Source organism: Diuraphis noxia, unplaced genomic scaffold (genome assembly GCF_037042655.1).
Source record: "Diuraphis noxia isolate RWA-SAM2 unplaced genomic scaffold, SU_Dnox_SAM2 contig0005, whole genome shotgun sequence".
Classification (NCBI taxonomy): Eukaryota; Metazoa; Arthropoda; class Insecta; order Hemiptera; family Aphididae; genus Diuraphis; species Diuraphis noxia.
In genome coordinates, this window is record NW_028301715.1 from 15,126,515 (window position 1) to 15,147,623 (window position 21,109).

At 25.8% G+C, this 21,109-nt stretch overlaps 1 protein-coding gene and 1 long non-coding RNA gene across 3 annotated transcripts in view; one reads left to right on the forward strand and one right to left on the reverse strand.

Moving 5' to 3' along the window:
- The window catches only part of LOC107171931 (trace amine-associated receptor 1), a 54,322-nt gene that overhangs the window by 12,287 nt on the left and 20,926 nt on the right, over positions 1-21,109 (forward strand). Inside the window, exon 2 of one of the 2 annotated variants that reach the window (XM_089228446.1) lies at positions 18,945-18,993. The exons of the other annotated variant lie outside the window; for it this stretch is intronic. The gene's annotated coding sequence lies outside the window, so the exon portion shown is untranslated. The remainder of the gene's footprint in view (positions 1-18,944; positions 18,994-21,109) is intronic. 2 annotated transcript variants of the gene reach the window in all.
- Positions 3-20,955, reverse strand: LOC149054951 (uncharacterized). Its single transcript, XR_016191902.1, has 4 exons — positions 20,786-20,955; positions 2,106-2,357; positions 278-315; positions 3-75 (listed from the first exon to the last, which is right to left on the reverse strand). It is a non-coding gene; the product is annotated as an uncharacterized LOC149054951 (long non-coding RNA).

Consider the following 21,109-nt stretch of genomic DNA (forward strand, 5'->3'; position numbering starts at 1 on the left):
AACTTGATTTTCAACAAAAAATATAATTCCACTTATAATTATGTTTCTTTCATTATCTTAGTTTTAAGCTCCTATCTGCAATTAATTGATAATTTTAAAATTAACTACTATCAATATTTATAAATTTTAATATACTGATTAAATAAATATAACAATTATATTAATATATAATAAAAAATATAATAAAAAATATAATATATATATATATATATATATATATATATATATATATATATATTATATATATATATATTATAAAAAATATAATTCTACTTACAATTATGTTTCTTTCATTATCTTAGTTTTAAGCTCCTTCTGCAATTAATTAATAATTTTAAAATTAACTACTATCAATATTTATAAATTATAATATACTGATTAAATAAATATAACAATTATATTAATATATTATATTATATACTAAGGAATATCAAATAATTCACAGGTCATTTTAGATACACAATGATACAAGTGCACAAGCAATTAATAATTTCCTTGTGAACATTTCATATGATTTAAACTGTTGTCTTTTGGTCTGTGATTTTCAGGTTAATAATTCAAATTAGAATTCCACATTTATCTATTGCCTTGAAGTTAATACTGAAGGTAGGTATACGAAACTTTTTAATCGGTGCGAGTTTTACAGAGCCCCGGGAAGGATGTCAATTAAAATTCTATCTACAAAACTTTATCATCCAACCCGCCAAATTTTAAGGTGGACATGACAAAATGCCTCTTGCATATATTGACGAAAAAGTTGTTTAAAAACAAAACAACCAATAACTAGGATTAAAAAGACTTTAGCTCAGTATATTACGGAAAAACGACTTGGCGCATTGTTTTCAAACTCGATTGCCGATGCCCATAAAACCATTAAAACCCCCAAACATTGGTGTCATTGTGGTTTTAAAAGCTTTCCGACGATTTATGTTGAAATGAACGAAAAGGCGAAATTTGAATTATTGAGGTTCACCCCATTTTGAGCCGTAAATACAATTTTATAGCATCGATATCCAGTAATGATTGTTTCCAGAAAAAAATGTCAATAATTCATTCAAGTACTAATTATTGTGTATAATAATATGCATTAAAGTATTAGTTTGAGGTTACTATGAGCTTGTAAAAGTATGTAAATACATCTAACACTAACTTTCAACCAAAATAATAATAATAATAATAATAATAATAAAACAGATAAGGAAAAACAAAGTATAGATTAATTAAATAAAAACATAAGAGTTTTTATTGATATGTTGAATCTTGATGGTACCTGCGGGCTGCGATAATTAAAAAAATAAATTCCTAGTATTCAACGTTTAAGTAAGTGGATAAATGTTATTTTTGCAATCTAAAATTGTAAAAGATTTAACTTTGTAGATTTTCTTATAATATATATATAAGTATACTACCTACTCAATATAAGTATATTTTCCATTATATTTCTGAATACTTATTATATTATGTGTTTTCTCGACTTTAGCATTCATTATTATACAATATAATTATGTAAAGCATATGATATTATATTTGGTTATGTTACAATAAAAGTATAATGCAGAATCATAAAAATGACGCTCGTCATAAAATGTCAAGCATTAAAAAAAATGTTCCTATACTGAAATTAAACTTTTGTTTAATTTTTTATAGTGTTTTCCATATGTCATTTTTTTTTTTAATCCAACGTATTTATTTGCATACAAAAGTTTAAGATAAACTAAGTTTGCATTTAATACCCAAATACCTGTGTATAATTTGTTTATGCATTATACAATGATGAATTATTATTTTTTAAATATGTAAGTATATTTACTATTACAGTGTGTACCTAATTATCCTAATTATTATTTTTTTTTTTAATTTTAGTTTAAGTTTTTGTAATATTTTATTTAATTTATTAAACTTGATATGATATTATATATATGTATATTGTATACATATTTAATACAATGTTGAAAAATAATACGAAACTTTTAAGTAACTAGATTCAAACTTTCACTATTTGTATTTACGTATGGCACAGAATTTTAAGTTAAGTGGCAATTGAATAATTCAAAGTTTACAAACAAGTCTTATTTAATATTTTCTAAGAAATATAATTTACTTACCGCCTAACGGATTATTAAATAATTTTCTACCGAACATATTTTGTTTCAGTGTTTAACAGGAATGCTGAATAGCGATATCATTTTGCATGGTACATATTTGTTAACTTGTACAAAAACCAATAAACATGCTATTCCGGCATGCCAGTACTTTTTCTTTTGTAGTTTTCATTTTTTCCCAACAGAATATTTTGTTACTATTATTTTTTTTTTTCATTTTCATTTCATGCCAACACGTTCCTAGGAGTTTTTGAACTGGAAAAAACGATTTTCAAATTATTGTACCAATGCGGATTAGTCGTCGTCTGTTTTAAACAATTCGTATGAGAGGGTAAAAAGGTCAACGGTCCGCTGGGCACTATTGGGCCCAAAGAACTGCCCTGCTGGGCGATTCCGATGGGACAATTTTTCGCTGACTCCGAACCTCCCCCGGGTCACGTAATAACACGTGTACAACACATATAATATGTTTTTGTTTTTCCTTCAAAAACAAAAATCGAGTGTATTATAAATTAATATTGATTTAATTTTCATAAATTAATTAAATTCACTCCTAACGAGATAAAAAGATTCCACACAAAATTCCCATGATAATAAATATTCATAAATTTATATTTATATTATAACTTATACTTTCATAAGCATCATTATACTTATTGTAGGTAACATTTTAAATGTCATTCTAAAATCCAAAGATAATAAATGTGCATTTAAATCTATTTAACGTTTTATATACAATAATTTTGATTTATATTAATTTTTAATTAATGTACGACATTTAACTTGTTTAAGTACCTATATAAATATATAATATTGTATAGTTGCAGTTCTAAACCACAACTTTAACGTACCTATATATAGTTTTACTTTCATAAAAATACAACGGGAGAGCAAACGTCCCTCCTAACTGATAAATCAAACGATTGACATTTTATTCGCAATATATAGGAATGGTCATTCATTTCCAAAAAAAAATTCATTGAATTATTATTTTCTTCTTTATCATGTACCAAATGATTATACCTACAGCATTTTCGCTGTTTTGAATTTATGGCAAATAGTCTGGAATGGTCGTAAATTATTTAAAATAAAAACGTTATCAAATTGTGTCAATATTTTAAATTTATTTTTGTCCATTGTATTTGTTTGGTTAAGTTGTGTGCAACCTCACGAAATAATAACTACACCACCACTGTATGCAGGAAAAGGATCATATTTTCGGGTCATAAATCTTTTTCAACAACACAACACCGAATGCCGGAATAGTTCAAAGTTTACGCCGTTCTTCCAAACACTTATAATATCACGAAAAAACATACATATAATTCTCTCGTTTTGTTAAGTGCATATATGGACTATAATATTTGAATTTTTAAAGAATAAAAAACTCCCAAAAAATCAAAAGAGTATGACGTTTCACTGAATATTTGTTTTTCTTTTGAATATTATTATTTTTAAATTCAGTTCCGTTGCATAATTTACCTTTCTAAAAGAGTCATCGGAAATGTTATCCTTCAAAAAGACTTCTCCTTGTTCTGTAATTGAATATACGTAATACTCCAAATACAAAAAATATAAATATGATTTTTTAAGATTTGATTACATTAATGTTACCTACAAACGACAAAAAGAAACTATATAAAAGTATATTGTATTTTTTATTCTTGTTTATAATTCGTGAAAAAATAAAAAATGCAAATTTTTATGTAATTTCTAAGTGATATAAATACTAACGAGTTAATTAAAATTAACTTGTTTAACAACATACAAATGTTTATAAATTAGTATAACTATAAATTGTAGATATTCTTTATATCGATAAAAAAAATAACTATCATCTTCCTTTATATATCTAATTCAATTCGAATAAAACTTGCACAATCACATAGTCATAGAGACATAGGCAAAACTACAGGTAATACTGACTGAATAACATACTGACCTAATATAATTTTAAATTTAGAAAACTTAAAAAAAAAATTTTTTTTAGTTAATATTATTTTCGTATTTATCAATTGGCCTCTTTTAATAAAAATAATAAAATGTTCTAGTTTCGCCTATGCACATAATCAAACCGGAAAATAACTAAAAATGTTAAGTCTTATGTTTAAGAAATTTAATAAAGCTCAATGAAATAATCTTCAACATACAAAATAAATCAAACTATTTAAAAAGTATTGTGAAAAATGTGTAATTTAAGAACGCTAATAACATATACCTAATTGGTTTCAAAAATATTGAATGATGAAAGACAGAAACGAACTATACTGTTTAAAAATTGTACTTTCGTTAGTATAAATTAAAAATAATTGTTAGATATACCTATCTACAATTTAAAATTAAAATATTAAAATATAGAGAAAATAAAAAATGTTTATGTATAAACTAATAAACATATCACTCAGATATTAACAGATACCTACCTGATGGACGCAATCAAGGGCAGTAATGCGCAAACGGTCCCACTGTCACTGGTGTCATAAAAAATAAAGGGGATAATGAATGCAAAATATACACTATATATTCTACAATTACTCTGAGAATGTACTCATTGTAGTATACCCATAGTTTGAATTAATTTTTATATAAAAAAATAATTATGTTTATAAATTGTGGTTTAGTTAATAATTATACAAGTCTTCGATCACGACTAGAAACACATTATTTACCTAAATACATATACTTACATATTTCACCCATCTTCTTATGGCACACTATTTATAATTTTATACGAGTATACCTATGATGTACAAATTATTTTATGCATCAACCAAACCATTTAATATAGACTTAGATTAAATAGTAATTATTTTAACGGTAAGTACTCTCATTATATTTATATCGAAGGTATTAATACTTTATACATAATTATTAGTCTAAAGTAAATTTTTTTAATTTTTCAATCTTTTGAATGACAACTTACATTTTTGATTTCATATTTTGAAGCAGAATATTCTAAGAATTTTTATACATAAACATAATTATATGTTAAACTAGTAGTTATAATTATTTAACTCACAACTTATATTATGAATTTACTGTTTAGTTGTGCAGAGCTATACTATACACACATACCTTAGAATGCCTTCAGTTTCAGAAGAAGCTAGGGCATATTATAAACGTTTCCATCTCTGACGTTTCCATCTCTGCACTTTAACTCAACCCAATCCTCTTGTCAGAAATCTTGCTAATCCTACAATTCTTGGTGACTCTGTGCTCTATGTTCACATCATCAACATGATGTCATCATGTTCCCAAAATAATTTATTTAACAATTACTGGCCACAGGTTCCTTTTAGGGATACGCATTCATACGTTTCTTGGTGTTAAGTATTTAGATTTATGATTTATCTATCTATAATATGGTGTATTGTATATGTACTTGGGTTATGTTTCTATTTCTTATGACGGATTTAATTAATAGTAAATAGACGCTAATGTTTGCTGTATCCATATCCGTTCATATTCTTGATAATGTAATAAAAAAAATAATGCAATACATAAACGTAAACATCCGTATTTAATAATCGAATGATTAAATATACTTCTGACACAAAACAAATGTTTTGAAAAATCAAATGGCTACTGTTCTTAGAATCTAAAAACGATTTTGCGAGACTACCTATGTGTTGATTGCTGTTCTATTGCAATTTTCTTCGTTAATTTAATTTATAAAGATCTATCATTTGTATAGATATTAGATGATCTATAAATATACGAATAATGAATATATATACTACTGTATATAATATAAGAATATGTATTTATTGTAGTCGGTTATATCTTACATAATTTTAGTCTCTCCGTATCTCATATCAAAAATTATCACACACGTTGAAACCGGTAGGCAAACTTAACACACCACTATACACATAAATAAACATGCATAATACCCGTCGGAAATTATCTCTAATGCTTTAATGCTACCATTATATTTGACTCGCAGATCAGAGAATGTTTCATTTTAAATTACAAATCTGTTATCCAAATGTCTACCTTTTAAATATCCTGAGATATTCGCGTACAACATTCATAAAAGAAGAACACTTAGTATATACATAATACATCATAAATTATTATGTACTTACTGTTTAGACCCATCAGGGCATCAGATACTTTTTAATAAAATAAATATTAATGCTACGGTATTACAATGGACAATGTAGTAAGTTTACAGCAATTTAGGTACTTAACTTTTGTACAAGAAGTTTTTAGTTTTAACTAAGACATTATTATTTAAAACTATAAAATAAATGTGATTTAATATAATTTTTCAATGCTTAATTGAATATGAACACATTTGGTTATATTTACATAAATATGTAGTTATATATATTATATATTGTGCTTTTAGGTAGGTAAGTACATAAAGAACTAGAAAGTCTAATTATTTCAATTGCTAAATAAAATTTAGCAAATTTAATATTTGGTTTAAATTTTAATTTGAAGAATTAAAACTATCGACTCTTGGTTGTATTATAAGTTATTACTTTATATCTATTAATGTACGAACAAATTCAAAAGGTGGTATCACAATTAAATATTTGATTCGTTGTCGGTGTCAAGTTTTTCAATATTTTAACTTTGAAGTAAAGTAGCTATAACAATTTAAATTTAGAACATATATTACGTAGTAGAAATTTAAGTGCAAGAGATAAATCATAATTATTTGAATAATATGACAATTAACAATAATGATGTTTCTTCATTTTTATATTATGTACAATTAAGAAAGTTAATGTTTTTTAAAAGTCTGAATTGTTATTTAATATATTTATTTTGAATAAAAATCAATAGAAATTAAATTGTGGGCAAATATTTATTTTATATGAAACAAAAGTTTCTACTTGTGGCCGTTTATAATTACTACTGTTATTTATTTATTCTTTAGCTTTTGTGCATATTATGTTGAAAGCATATCTTTTTCAATATTAATATAATACTAAAATGAAGAAACTTGTGTAAGTTTTTTTCTTCAGTATAAACCTCAAGTATAAAAGAAGAAAAATACTCTAGGTCGAGTTTTATTGCTTTGGTTTTCGATTGGGAATCGAAAGTGTAGTATTGGGTGGAAAAACAGCCAAGCGAGTAATACTGATCCCAAAACGTTACAAAATGTAGTTGCGAATTTGCTATGTGTGGGCGTGTGTGTTTTGAAACTATATCTTTCTTGTTCTGGTCAGTTTTAATTTTCACATTTGACTAATTGATTCGTTCCCCAAATTAACTATCTATAATTGACTTAATATTCATTAAGCATGCAATTTATTAAATACTGGGCCGAAAGTCCACAAGTAGCCCATTTATAAAACTCATTCACATTGAACGTGGAAGACATATTATTTTTATTCTTCAGTAGTATAAATGGAATACTCAGGTCTTACAGTGTATCTACGTTTTATAATTTTGAGTTCTGTTTAGTCAACATAAAATAAATTTATCGTAAATTAAATTAAGCTTCAAATTTGTATAATATTTTTAATAAAAAATTAAAAACACGTATTTCTTAGCTTTTATTATATTGATTTGAAAAGAGAAAGCTATTTGTTTTACAGTGATTTGTGGTTATCCATTTCATCTCTTGATATATATTTTTGAGACAACTTTCTTACATTATACACAAACTTTAAAACATTCAAATCTCTCAATAGTTTTTAAAAATATTACGAAAAACTACGATAAGAAATTTACAATACAACTGTATAAGTAACATTCAGACTATTTTTATTTTTGAAAAAAATTTTGGCTAGGTGCCGATTAAGCTCAAATAGATTATTCCCGTAACTAAAATAATTTATAACTTAATAATTATACTCACACTATTATCCAATTTAGTATAATTAATTTTCAATATTCAATTTTTTGGGGCACAATTAAATGTTATAGTTGTACTTCTGACTCCAGATCGTGATTTAATTTTAGAGATCTAGCCATTTATACAATAGTATTATTAAAACGATAGGGCTATTTGAAGCCTAGCTATGAATGCTATGATACCAAATAGTAATCAGTAATGAATAGTGGAAGTGCAAAATTTTTTAACAAGAGTATTTTGAAGTAATTTTAAACCACTTATAAGTGAAAAATAATAAGTTGGATGCATTTTTGTGATAAAATTGTTTTAAAGTCATTGGTCTTTAGAGAATGGTAATTATTAATAGTTATAATGTTAGAACTCTTGTTATGTTTCTAAAGTTATTTAGTCTCAGAACTTTGAATGGATATTATGTAGTAGTTTGGTTGTCCATGAAAATATACCCTTGGGATTAGCATGATACATTTATTTAATAACAAATATTACTGTATTTTATTCATAAAGGAAAACATATACAATGATGTAATAGTCTTAACATAATATATACATTATATATTGGAGTCAGTAGCTTAAGGTTGACACGTTTAATTTACCGAATGTTTATTTTCAATTATATTAGTATGTAATAAGTAATAACTTAAAAAAAATAATTCGTAGACTACAAAAACTTAATGATTTAGTATAACTAATTAGTAAATACATTCAAAGCTATAAAAGTATATAAGTGATATCATCTCTGAGAAGTAAGTCTACATTAAAATGTACCTGTATGCACCAAATCAGTTTAAAATTAACGTTGTTATTTTACATTTTTTATGTATAATAAATTTAACATAATACAAATCAATATTTTGTTTTTATAGAAATTAATTTGTCTGTGTACAGTGTACTAATTTTAAGTGTGAAATTTTATTGTACAATAAAATATAAATATAAATACATTAAAGTGTATTTATTTTGTATCAATTCACCAGTGAATCAAGTTTAAAAAAATATTTTAAATTGTATCTGAAAAGCTTTTAGCTTAAAAAGTGTTTCTAAAATAAAACAATACATATTTCTTATATAAGATTTTAGGTACCATAAAATTTTTTTAAGAGATTCTGCTATCGATATTTAATTATTTTAGTGAGGTGAATATCTTACTTTGACGAATTTGTCTAATATTTTCTTTTATCGCAAAAATCAGCGATACAAAAAAATTTCATTGACTTTGAAGTTTTCGAAAAACGCAATCCAAAATAAAATATATTTCGATTAAAAATCGTTTATGACACATTGACACGGTATGTCAGTATATTACCAAACTATTTTATTTAACATTTATGTGATTTATTTTATTTTAATATGAAATAATTTATACATGCAAAATGTACAGTTTGATATAAATCAATATAAAAAAGGAATACCAATCATTTAATTTAATCAGTGGACTATTTTGTTAGTAGTCCAATAAAATAAATCAATATCGTTCACCAACATTTCCCTTTAGCTATTACACTCTGCACATCTTTTTAATTTTATATGAAATCTACAATCTATACAGGGTAGATTGTATAGTGGTATACACTTGGAACAATAAGTAAATGTGAAACAGATTTTATATACAAATTAATAAAAAAATAATATTTTCAAGTATCAACGACTTATACTTTTTGAAAAATGACAAATATTTAAAATCGTTTCAGGATAAATCGTTATCGTTACGCTATTTCGTAAAAATTTAAAATTCAAACGCACTTAAAATTATTTTGAGAACATGATGGCATCATGTTGATGATGTGAACATAGAGCACAGATATTGACAACAAACTAAATTGCTAATTATAAAGACGAATGAAACAGTCATTTTGTGGGAATCCATGATCAGAATAACATAAAAATGTGTGCACACTGCACAATATTATAGTAATATATGTAATTAATTATTTTGCTTAAGCCCAATGGCCTATATTTCCGAGGGTATGTGTACAATTAAAAATATATATATATATATTAATACCAATTTTAAATAAATTTATAGTTTGTTATTGTCTGTCGACTGTCAATAATACTCAACAGTCAACAGTGCAGAATAATCAAAAAAACTATTTTGTGATACAACCTATAATTCACAGACAATTAGACAAATAGCGGATTTTGTAACTTTTCTGCTAGTTACCTAATGTTAACCTAATATTTTATTTTAACTACGGAATTTTCCTTCGATTAATCAGATAAAAATATAGAATTCCGGTGGCCGCCGTTCGTTTTCTCCGCAATTTCCGATTCCCGTCGTATTCTCAATCAAACAATTTTTAATAATTTTAAATATCGGCCAAATCAATTTATTTCTATACATTTTTACCAGCATTGATATTTATGTTGTATAAATAATTTATAGGTACAACATTTATTTATAAATGTAACAATTATGAATGTATGATGACATATTAGCTAGATACATAATATATAATCATTAATTTTATACATTAATCTGACATAAATCATTAGGGAAAAGATATTTAAAGGTATTCTTTAAAATGTTGTCATGTTTCCTGACTGATACGATCCGATAGAGCGGTGCATCAAGGTAAGACACGTGCAGTCACCTAAAATCTAAATGCATCTTATTCACAACATCACGAGTTCCACGTATAATAGTATCCAGGATGCCTCTACGGCCGTTATTTAGAATTTATTGTATAATATTTGCACCTAACGTATTTTCTACATAAGTTATGTAAAATCCAAATAAAATCTCCATAAAATAGTAGTCGCATGGTCGTCAAGGACCTTAAACACGCTGTAAAAACGTATTTAAAAAAAAAAGCTTGAAAATTTCAAGTATTTACAGTGATTAGGTAGTTTTTGAATTACAACCACTAAAAAAATCGATTTGGTCGAAAACTGGTTTTGCGTAAAAATTCCCGTTTTTCTGTCACTTTTTTTTTATTTTTCTCGATTTTTTTGAAAACGGTTGGAAAATGTTTAGTTTTGACCTATATAATGCACCAAGGATATTCAATTTCCCATCCGAAACCACCCCCAAAGTTTGAAATTGAAGCATTATTTCAACAAGTTATGCTGTACACAGACACAAAAAAAAACCACACAGATCATTGTAAAATCAATACATTCATCACTTCGTTCAGAATTTAAAATTTGTCTCCTTAATATAGTTTTTTTTTTTTATTTTTAAACTAGAAATTTGCATAAACTGTAAAATAAGAACTTACAATAAGAGCAAGTGATATACTTAAAAAAAAAAAAAATATATTAAAATTATTTTAATTAAATGCAAAGTTCAGATATCATTTATCGGGCTTGAAAAATCACTACAAGGATTGTAATCAGCGACCAGATAGGTCTCTCGTATAATAGTGGTTACCGGAATGGCTATAACTATTTTTATTCATTTATTTCAATAAATTGTTCGTAACAACTAACAAATATGTAAGGTACTCATGTTGGAATTTTTTTTACTATTAATGTCTAAATTAATTTGATTTAAAGATTTGTATTTAATTATCACATGTTATTATATCTAACCAACAATTTTAAGTTATATCAACAACTTACACATTTTTTGAATACTTATCAGTTATTATGAACAATTAATAATAATATGATTAGTAAAACTAGTGATGGACGTATCAATTTGTTATTTACGTATATATTGCTTATATTGATTACTACAATTATTATTCTGAAGTTCGATTACGTGTTTATAGTTCAATAAAATTATTACCAACAATAGAAAAAATAATGGACTCTTTGTTGAAAAATGTTCTAAATTCCACTTGAAAAATATGATGTGTAAAGATATTACTTTTGCTAGTTACTTACTTACTTAGTTGTTACTTATTTATTCGGAGATTTATTGTTAGTAAAACTTTTTAACGATTTTAATGATTTACAAGTTTAAAATATTTTAAATAACAAACAATTGAAAATGATTAATAATAATTTTACATAAACATTATTTTTTTTTTAAATGATATATACAATAGATTATATCATATTATAATATATTAGGTACTTTGTGGTTTTGAAGACAATATCGTGCCTATTACTAACGAACACATTATTATGATATTGTATTAAAAAATAGTATTCGATGATTAAAACAATAATTATAAACGTTAAGCGTGTAAAATGAAAACAGCAAACGTTTTTAAAAATAAATGTCATTCTTGATCAGAGCAATTTGTTATAGAGTCACAAAAAAGACAAAACTTCTGTTTCTTTGTTTGCAATTGAAGTTAAACACATATAATGTATTTTAGAACATCAATCCAAATTCTTGGAATATAATATATATATATAAGGGGGTGGAAGAACAACGATAGTTCAGTAGGATTTTAAAACGCTCGCAGTCCGTCGCGACAGTCAAGTCCGCTTCTTCTGCTCCGTCTTTTCCCCAGAGAACGTCGTCACAGTTTACGAGTCTAATTCCCCAGACTCACAAAGAATTCCCCCCACTCACGCACGTAATCACAGACCACGATTCATTTGTTGTTACACAAAAGGCCCAGAGATGTCACATAAACCACGGAACTTTACTGCTCACCAAGCATATATCCCCCTCCCCCTTGTAAAACACCTTACAACTCGCAAATAAATTGAATGATTTGGTCCGAAATGACATGCCATCAATGATAACCACCGAACACAATCATTATAGTCACATAAAATAATGCACATTCACAAACTGTATTTATTCACGTGTCGTTAATTGCGAATGCGTGTAAAATTGTTAAACGATTGGGCATTTATAATCATCTATAGGTAATCAAATACGTCTAAAATAAAAATAAAAACATTTTTAATAATTTCAATGAAATATTTCTAGAAGTGAAAAATTTTCAATTTTGAAATATTTCAAATTCGAAACCCTATAGATATGCGGTGTAAGCAGTTTAAATCTGTAACTATTGTCCTGGATGAAACATAATAGGAACATGGTAGAATGATGAAGTAATAATCGGTCTGCTGCTTGATTTCCTTTATCCACCGACCTAATCAATGGTTGTCAGTTGGTCACATGTAGAAACAAAAATCCACTTGTGCACGCTATATACTCCACGAATGATTTAAAGGTACTATGCGGAAATTTGAAATTTTTCCTACATTGTGATATTGACGATTACATATCAAACTCTCGAGGTAGATTATTATAGGTAACCACCGTTGAATACAAACTAAAATAGTTATACTTGTGCGTATGTGCGCTAACGGACTTGGTGTGAGGGTGTGCATGTGTTGAAAATGAGTAAAATATACCATATACCTATTGAAATATTGACATTTTCATGTTTTTGACGACACTCAATTTTAAAATAAACTATTTATTTCAAACAAGTTTTAAATTATTATTTTTAGTACAGAAATCACATTATTTTTTTTTTTTTTTTTTTTTTTTTTTTTTATTAATGATAAGGCTTCAACAATAAAGTCATTAGCCGGAAAAACATGTTTACAAGTTATTTACAATCATCTTAATATTAATATTTAAATAAAGGAAGTACAGTATAATACAGGTATATGGTGTTAATGGTATAGGTAACAGTAATATATAATTATTTAAATTCTATTATAGAGATTAGTTATTTTAAGGAATGTTATTAGGAGGTTAAAATTATCTATACTTAAAATATCTTTTAATGTTAAGTGTGGAAAGATTTTTCTTTGTTCAGATAGATTAGGGCATTCCAGGAGTAGGTGTGCTGTGGAAATCGGTGCGTTGTTGCATAGTTCGCAGTTTGGTCTCGGCTCTCTTCTCATTAGGTGTACGTGTGAGATGGAATCACATTATTATATAGGTGAATTTCGAACTTAGTATTAACAATGAACAATTCGACGATGAATTCAACAATGCTATACTGATGATGAAAGTATATTATTTCCAATTACAAATTTTCAAAATTAATAATTAGTTCTTACACTTAAAAAACATCAAGATTTTGCTCATTAAAAAAATTATCAAAATACTCCTTAAAAACGTTAAATTTATTGACCACCATTAAAAATATTAATGAAATTAATTTTAAAAAATGTTTAGAGGCGTGACTTGGTCGTTGGCCTCAAGTCATTGACGTCTTCTGAACTCTAGTGTAAATCATTCAGATTTTAGAGACAATTCCAAGTACTGTATACAAATGTTTCTCAACCAACCGTAACCCACCTACAAAATGCTTAATACTTTTAATGGTTTCCATAATCACGATTGCTAATATAATATGATGGTTAGTTAAATATTTTGTTACGCAGCCATGTTTAATTATTTTTAAATAACTGACGAAGGCGGATATTTAATTTGAAGTAACAAACGAATTTATATTATTTATTGTACTCAACTATAAGGAAATCCAATTCACACGGCAAAACCCTTTTTATGCTAAATAATAATAAATGTTTACCTTACATCCCATTATTTGCATATGAATGTTTTGCTTGAGTGTATTAATTTATGTTTCAATTTTATAATTGTATCATGGTTGAAAAAAAATCAGTCTAAATATTCTGTACTTTATACATTCTATGAATACTAATTTCTACAATTTAATTCACTCAAATAAGTATAGGTACAATAATTACTAATTGCTTACGTTATGTAACTATCCATCAAATATCAATGAACTATGCATGTAAACTGTACCATTTTCATATTGTATTTTTGAAATCGATCAAACCGTCAAGATACCTTTGACAATTTATTTCACGTTTTAAATAATTTTTATCATGTACACAAAATACGTTATAATCTTTTTGTAAAATACAATCTATAAATGATTTTTGGAAAGTTAATTATTGATGAAAATAACATACAAAAGCATAAATGCGTAATATTATAATATAATAATATATTATATTTATAAATAGGTAAATATTACATGTATACTATTTTTGGCTGACAGAATGCTTTGCTGCCACATAAATGGAAAGAGAACAAGAAAAACCTCAGTATTTTACGAGATCGAATAAAAACGGATTACACTTGGGGCTTGGGTGAAAAGCAGAGATTGTCTGCATGTCCCTAGTGTAGTTCGGGGGACCTCGGGGGTAAATTTATTTGGCGTCCCAGCCAAGGTGAGGGGTGATTTGTTATTTTTCGTCGAGTTACTAATACAACTTTCTAACGCGTGCGACCGGAGCTCGAAAACTGTATTATGTATAGAAATATTTTTTTTTTTGGCTGCAATTCGGGCCGGGAAAAAAGAAAAACGAGAGAAAAAGGAAAAAAAAAAGGAAAAAAAAAAGAAAAATCAGACAGCCGGATATAGTTTTATGTTGACATGCAGGGTGAAACATGGCTTTCTACACACCCTTCAGTCTCTAAAATTTTGTTGAACTTTTGGTATTTACCCGGTAGTGAAAAAGTACTATTCGACCAATCATTAATTATATAATTCAATATATAAAAGTCAATTAATAAATATATTTGATAAATTAATAATATGATATTAAAATCATCTTTGACACATATAACATTTTGAATAATAGCAGGTTAGGTTACCTAGATCATAATGAGGTTCATATAAATAACAAACAATTATCTATGTAAATTATTTAGGTATTTAAAAATAAATCAAATAAATAATTATTTTAAAAATATAATAAATATTAAATGTAATTATTGTTGTTAAAGCTTTTGGTTGAGGAAAAAATATAGGCCTGCTATTAATTGTATTTATAATATTAAATTTATGAAAAATAATTTTGAGAAAATTTTATATTGAAAATAATCAATTTCTCATACGTGTAACTGTAAATTACCTTTTCTAATAATAAAAAAAAAAACTAAATTATTAATATTTATATATAATAAAATATAAATATATATTTATAATAATTGTACTTACTACTTACTATAGTTGGTACCTATTGTATTTTTTAAGCTAATAACTGTATTGGTGTAATATTTTGCATATAATATTATCATGAGTACCTATTTGTAACTAGCATTTATATAAGTAATTTATAATAAGCGATACACTTATCTGCTCAGCAGTAGACGCTAGTGTATAATAAGTATAAAAATTAAGTAATATCCAACTTATAAGTTTCTTAAACATTGTTACCAACTTAATGTTTTTTAGCTATTTGCTATTATTGTGGGAAATTTTAGTGGTATTATGATTTTATGTGAGCAAAATAACTATCTACAATGACAAAAATCAACACATATATCTATATGTATATATAAATCAATAATTTGGTAAATCATAGAAAAAGAAATCGGGGAACCCTATGTGTAAAACAATTGACAATTTTTAGTAGCACTTAAAAGAAGGGTTACGGTTAATTAGATTATATTTTTATAAAGCGTTCTTTGGAAATGGCATTTGTCCAAAAATAAATATAAAGTGTTATCGATTGACTAAATGTGCTGGAAGTTATTACTCTATTAAAACTCGTTAAGATAAAAACTTTGACAAAAATACAAATTATTAAAAAGTGTTAATTATATGATCAATATTTATAACAATAAGTCAATAATAGAAATCTCTATTTAATTTTTGTTTTTAGATATTTGTATTGTGATGTGGTATTATATTTATTCATAAATAATATTTTATTACCTTCGAAAAAATATTTTTCACTGGTCTAGTTTTATTTTAAATTATTGCTACAATGTAGAAACCCTATCTATGTACTTACACTGTACACTTATTGAAATAGTTCACGGATATTTTGTACTTGTTTTATTTATTACATTTAATGTATTTTACACTTAAACGTATAGTCATAATATATATCACTGCTTATTAACTTATAGTTGAATGTTTTAAGAAAATTATTTTTGGAAATTTAATTTATGTGTGTAATATATTACGTATAATTTGGCTACTTAAAATTAAGGTATAATATAATAATTAATAGTTATAAATTACAACTAATGTCATAATAGTTTTCATTTGTCAATAAATAAATAAATATAAGTAATAAAAAAAATTTGATTTCTTATATTAGTAAAAATGTATAAAATAAATGTTGTACATAATATATATTCTAATATTGTACAGTTGATTTTATATTTTACACAAAATAATCCAAAGACTAAATTAGTATATTTTTCGTTCATCAATCGCGAATTCAATTGGTACCCATATTCAAAGGCACTCAAAAAAAAAAAAAATAAAAAAATAGAGGGCTCAAGAGGTATTAGCACTCACCAATTTAAAAATCAGCACCCTCAAATAATATTCATGTTTATGTATCATAAACTTCTTCATACAAAAAAAAAAAAAAACTAAAATGAGAAAATGTATAGCTAAAACACCCGGAGTTTTTTTTATTGAAATTGCGCCAATGACTATAATCTTATACTCGGAACTCAATCACCTAGTATATCATTTTTATCCGTGAGGTGTGAGGACTCTCAATAGTCTCAATTAGTATAAACTGGTATAAAATAAATAGCGAGGTTAGGTTGAAAATATACCTACATTTTTTGTATGAGTTCTAATTATTAAATATTAGGTATTGATTCCTAATAAGCAATGGCGTGGCGAACTTCATTAAGTTATGAGGCACAGTTATATTGTCAGACCAACCACCCACTCCGCCCATCACAAAAAACATTAAAACATTTTTTTAAGATAAAATATATTTATTCATTTAAATAATAATGCTTTTTTTAACACATTAGATGATCTTTGAGGACACCCACCACCCCTCAAACTGAGGCACGTGCCTCAAATATAGTCCTTCATCACGCCACTGCTAATAAGTATTATGTTCACTTTTACAATTTTACATTATATCTGTGTACAAGTTTTAAAACGTATTAAATAAAAAGATTAAAAATAATTTTTTTTATGTACAACATCTTTACAGAGTATTCCAAAAATTTTAATTTTAACACGATAAGAATCACACAAACTTTTTATTAAGAAATGGTTTATTACTTAATACGATGAATATTAATTTAACGTACACAAGGTTTTAATTATTTGTTTCATTGTATTAATATTGTAATAAACTAATAACTGATAAGCCACTATTACCTTGCTTTGGAATATTATTTTTTACCAACGGTAAATTGGTTGGTTATTTAATTAAATGTATAAACCTACAATGAAAGTCGCTAATGATTCATATCATGATAATTATGCATTCATGTTCATTTTATAGACGCATTAAATAAAATGTATGAGGTAGTTTATAACATTTAACGTAACCTTTTTGAAAATTATCCATATTATCGGTTAAAAAAAATAACATCATCATATTATTGCATTATACACATAATAAACCCATCATCCACTCGTAAAACAATAATTTTTTTTCTAGTTTCCTCTTTTTTTCCATTTTCTAAGACTACCTCTCACATTGAAGTAACGCGTGTTCTACTAGCGCGATGACATTTTTATTGAGCGCCAACCGTCGTAAATACGATTCGGTGAATATAACCGGGTTACATTGAGAGAAAAAGAGTATATAATATGAACAAACCCAAGGAGTTATAATAAAAGTCCCAAAAGAGGAGGATCTTCTTGAAATATAATAGTGCCATGTTGTATGTATTTCTGTAGGGTTAATGTGACTTTCTCATAAGTTATAAATCATTGTTACAAGCCTGAAGCCTGGAGAAAAAAAAACTAGATTTGTCGCGCTTAAGATGTTAGTATACATTATTATTTTTTGTTTTTTGTCGGGTAAATTATGAAAATATAATATTTAAATTGGGTATGAACTACAATGAATGTATGATGAATGATTATACACTCATTTAAAAAATAATCATGACAATTTTCAGATAAAATGCTCTCCTCAGAACCAGCATTTAATATTGACCATTCGTTTTTGAGTTAAAAATGGATACCTACCTTTATGTAATTGAATCATATAGTATACCGGCAGACACCAATAGTTCAACAATAAAAAAAATGTACAAATAGATTTCTAATAATTTAAATAATTTAAATTAAATAATACATCACCGTCTACCATAATATTATGCACTAAAATATCAGGAATTTAATGTTATCATTATGCAATTTATTTATAACTTTAACATTATGATAATTATTTATGTACAGGCTTGGTGTGGCGTGGTATCTACTATCTAGCTTCAGTAACTAATGAGGTGTAAGTGCCAGCACTGGCCGGTGCCACTAGTCCCAGGATGGGTGACCATCCGGGTTCTTAATGAAAAATCTTTGCCATCCATCCACGTGTTCCTAACCAACCGTACCAACTGTACCAGCAATAGAACCTTACAAAAGAAAAACAGGCTAATGACATCAGATGTCGAGGCCTTAACTTGAAAACAAAAAAAATGATTATGTGTGTACCATAATATATTGTTTATAAATACAATTTATTGATAAAAAATGTTAATAAAAAAGTATTCATGATTTTAAATGATTTTAATTAAAACATTTTTTTTCGTTCTTACACATAATGTTACATAATGTTATTAAGAAATTCTATTAAGTACACTCATTTAATACTTTATTTTCTAAAATATAATCTTTAAAAAAATATGAAAAATCTAATTTGTTTTATAATTAAAAATATATATATATTAATGAATAATTATATTTATGTAGGTATATCTAAATTCTAGTATTATTGATTATTCAAATAAATTATGATTGCTTATATTCTATTAAGTCTATTTATAATTCATAACATTTATAACTAAAGCTTGAAAAAAAAAAAACAATGATATCATTATAATTATTTATTATTTTATAGCTATATATCATTATACGTATATTTATGACTGTAATGTAATCGGAAAATTATCGCAAGGTTCAATCGTAGCTTAAGACACATAATTAATTTTACTTTATTTAATCTAAAACAAAACTATAGACGAGTCACTGAAATAAATGTTGACTCACTACTATACAAAGTAGGATACTGGAATTCTGGATAGTCTATCACAAATTATAAAAATGAAAAACTGAGTGCATTTAAACAAACTTGTTATGTTTAAACTTTCGGGATAAACTGTTATTCTGTATTATTATTATCCGAACAAATACGTGGTCTGCAGTTTTGCACCCCGCTGCACGTGCATATGTTTTATATGTTCTCATTTCAGACTATATTAGTATATACCTATCACCTATGTATAATAGAATGTGTAGTTCAATGGAACAAAATAATTTAAAAGTAGCAATTTACTTATGGAAATATCGACTACACTATCATGCACGAGTGCACACGATTTATATTAATCCAAAAAAAATAAATATAGACTATAATACCTATCGTGTTATTACTTATTTTAAAATAAATAATAAATATAAATTGATTCAATTTTTATAATTTCTAATTGCTTTAAATCACCATTAATATAACTCGAAATCCGAATTCAAACGTCGAGAATATATTGTCGTCTTGTCGTAGGTACACCGATATTTTACATACAATATGAGGATTGCAAGTTTAAAATAGTATATTATAGACTGTTAATTAAAGTGATAACTGATAATTACTAGTATGTATTTGGTAATTACTTTTAAATAGGTACGTACAAATCTACGCAATATTGTTATTTTGTTGAGAAAATGATACTTTGAATTTTTAAGGTATGCAGAAAAACAATCTCAATTATATTGGTGGAAATAAAAATTTTTTTATGTTTGATTAATCAATAACATAATCTGATAATATTTTTGTCAATTGTATTGATACAAAGTTAAAATAAATACAAATGATTATTTTACTTTTGATCATACTAGTGAAACAAAAATACTTAGTTTCTAGTTTACAAGAATACCTTAAATCCTTAATTAGTATCTTCTAAACATTTATAATAGATATATATGAGTAATTTTCAAACTAAAAAAATATTCAAAAATAGAATTTAAAACAGCCTATCCTTTTCACCGTTCGAGCATAATATTTTAATAATTATGGTACTTACCTATATGAATGTATTTATGGTTCTATTTCGATTCGGAGAAGATTCATGTTCTACTTGTTCTAGTGATAATTAGTAAAGCAATGGTTAGGAGTAGAGCGCTAAAACCTATCTGTTCATTTATTTGTAATGATAAACGCGAATTAACACTAAAACCGTTACACATTTTTCAGCCAATTTTATGATTATCAAAACATTTAAAATATTATGTCTTATTGTTAAATCATTTAAAATTATGTATAGAAATCATGTACTTACAAAGAACATTCAAGAGTTGCCAACTTTTAATTTGAAAAATCCTGACTCAAGAGTCAAGGGTACCAAAAA